This window comes from Danaus plexippus (assembly GCF_018135715.1).
Source record: "Danaus plexippus chromosome 18 unlocalized genomic scaffold, MEX_DaPlex mxdp_20, whole genome shotgun sequence".
Taxonomy (NCBI): Eukaryota; Metazoa; Arthropoda; class Insecta; order Lepidoptera; family Nymphalidae; genus Danaus; species Danaus plexippus.
Window position 1 is genome coordinate 736,498 of NW_026869853.1, and position 2,774 is coordinate 739,271.

General features: G+C 26.2%; 1 long non-coding RNA gene across 1 annotated transcript; it reads left to right on the top strand.

The window, feature by feature from the left end:
- Positions 1-388: 388 nt before the first annotated feature.
- LOC116773209 (uncharacterized) lies at positions 389-1,956 on the top strand. The gene is made up of 3 exons (XR_004353697.2): positions 389-496; positions 876-931; positions 1,317-1,956. It is a non-coding gene; the product is annotated as an uncharacterized LOC116773209 (long non-coding RNA).
- Positions 1,957-2,774: the final 818 nt, after the last annotated feature.

Below are 2,774 nucleotides of genomic sequence, written 5' to 3' on the forward strand. Positions count from 1 at the left end.
AGTATAATACACACTGTACAAAACTTTAACGGGTAAAAGAATATAGATAATTTATATATTACACCACAAAAGAAAAAACTACCGATACATAGTTTTATATTTGTCGAAATATTTTTTTTAATAGATAAAGTTATATTTTACATAAAATGAATGACATTTAAACGTTATAGTTTTAACTACACACTAAATGAAAATATCGAAGAATATTATAAGGGGGTTGTTCGTTTGTTTTTTTATTTATTTTTTCCAAGCAGAATATATAAAGGCCAGAGTCTAGACGATGAATTAACTTTCAGTATAAAACCATAAAAACGGTTATCAAATGATTTAATTCGAAGTTTTAATGTTGGCTGTAAAACTATTTATAGCTCATAGGGGAATTCTAATTTTACGGTTTTTAGACGTTGGACGTTTTAGATATATATTATATATAATAGAAATTTATATAACCATTTAGAAAACAATTACGTGAGCTAATTTCTATAGAAATTTTAAGGTAAATCATTTTTACTGGCTTGTTTTGTTTAACCGAGATACAAGTGCTCTCCGCCGGGTTTCCTTCTAAAAAATAGAGCGACTGAGTATTGAAAATAAACAGACAAGAATAAAAGCACTCCCACCGTACGCTTGCCATTTGTTATATCATTAAACGTTTAAGATCTTTAAATGGTTGATTATTTACCAAATGTAAAATTTTAATAAGACTTGATAAATAAATTTGAAATAGGATAAAAAACAACTATATTGTGAATACATACACGTGACGATTTAAATGAGTCTTTATTTCAAGTATGAAGTACATATTAAGCAAAAAAAAAATCATCTGTAAATGAGCGTATTTATCTTAAAGTTTAAATTTCAATTAATCTTTTCAGTAAACAATAGCGGAGGAGCAAGCGCTGTGCTAAAGTCCAGAAGCTTCTACGCAGTGGTAAGTTATTGTATTATTTATAGCTAATAAATAATTTCTTAAAAAAAAACACGAATTAGTAATAGATGTAGCAAATACTGTTTGATAGTCGTAAATAATTGTAACCTGGATAAATATTCGTAGCATTCCCGTACTGGGTAACAGAATCTTGTTGAATCGATTTGAATTTAACAATACGTTTAACTATGAAGATAATTCAGTTATAATATGACAGATGAACCGAAACTACGCATTTTGAACATTCAAAAATATAATATAACTTTGAAAAAAAATTAACTCTAAGTGTAGGTTAAGTTAAATTTATGTTAACTGTGGTTGTGTAATAAGTTTGTATATGATATTTTGTTTCTTCCTATAGTAACAATTCCTAATGCTGTTATTCCAGATGCAGCATCCATTCAAGATGATCGGAGCTTCGTTAATTGTAAGCCCGTCAACCTCACTTCCGGCCTACGCTACGCTTGTGCTTGCAATTGCGCTTCGGTTTTTTTAACAGCATAATTATGACAGCATATTATTTTTCTCACACAAATCGGTGACTTCTTAAAAAGTGATACATTATTTCTCTATTGGTTTATTTTTACACATGATTTTTCCAAATCCATACCTTTCTAGAACTTTCTAGAACGTCCACTAATACGTTATTTTATTAAGTATGTCTTTACAAATAGTCGGTATAAAAATTTTTAAAAACTATTCTCAAATTTTTTTTTTAATAATTCGATTATATTTAATATTCATAATTTTATTTATCAATATTTGAATAAAAAATATATAAAACCTTCTAAATACTTGTAGGTATATAAACATATATAAACATAATTCCTTTAAAATTTTTAGCGAATTTCAAGAAACAGTCACAACTAACGCGAACACACTAAATTGTATTCTATAAAATATTACATTTTTAACATTAATATAGGTATAAATTAAACTGCAGATGAATTAAATTGTAGGGAGGGGAAGTAATATATTACTAAACAAAAACCGATACCTACACGAAAAGTACCGAAAAATATATTAAAGAAAATGAATAAATCGATTTTATTAAAAAATATTGTTTTATTTGCTTAACCAGCTGACAGCTTCACAGCGCTTTGCTTGCTTTCGACAACTTGTGATGGAAATGTTTATTTCTCATAAATTTTATTAAATTATATATATATTAAAGAACAGTAACGAAGTTCTTATTAAATGTAATAATTAAAATTCGTCATAAAATACTTTAGGTGACTGAGAGCAGAATAATAACATTCATAGTAATTTGAATAGATTTAAATAGATAGCGATTATTCAGAAATTAAAATGGGAGAAGTTTAAATTTTTTTTTTTAATTCATTACCCTTACATTGCAAGGTTTTTAATAATTTAAGGGAACGTGACTTTTTTTTGTAAAATTTTAATTTTTGATTTAGCATAAAATCTTTTCACAAATCTAAATGTAAGATAATTAATGTAAAAAATATAAATATGTAAATAATTTCATTGAAATATAGTAATACCTACCTATGTTAAAATTATTATAAGGTTAGTAGTTTTACGAGAAAATAATAATGCAATTCATTTGTGAATTATATATTTAAATCGAGCGTCCCGACGCTGAAATGTGAGTTAGAAAGCTGATTAAATTACACTAAGTTGAAAACAATTAGCGAGAATTATGATGTACGGATTTAGTTATTCTAGGACTTCAATACAAACCACAAAAGCATTAGATTAATATTATATTAAAAAATAAAATAAAAAATCTAGTTTCAATATCAAACACTAAATTGCTTATACGTAACTTTAAGTTACGAGAAGGAAATTGAGAATTAAGGAACGAACGTAACTCAAACTATTG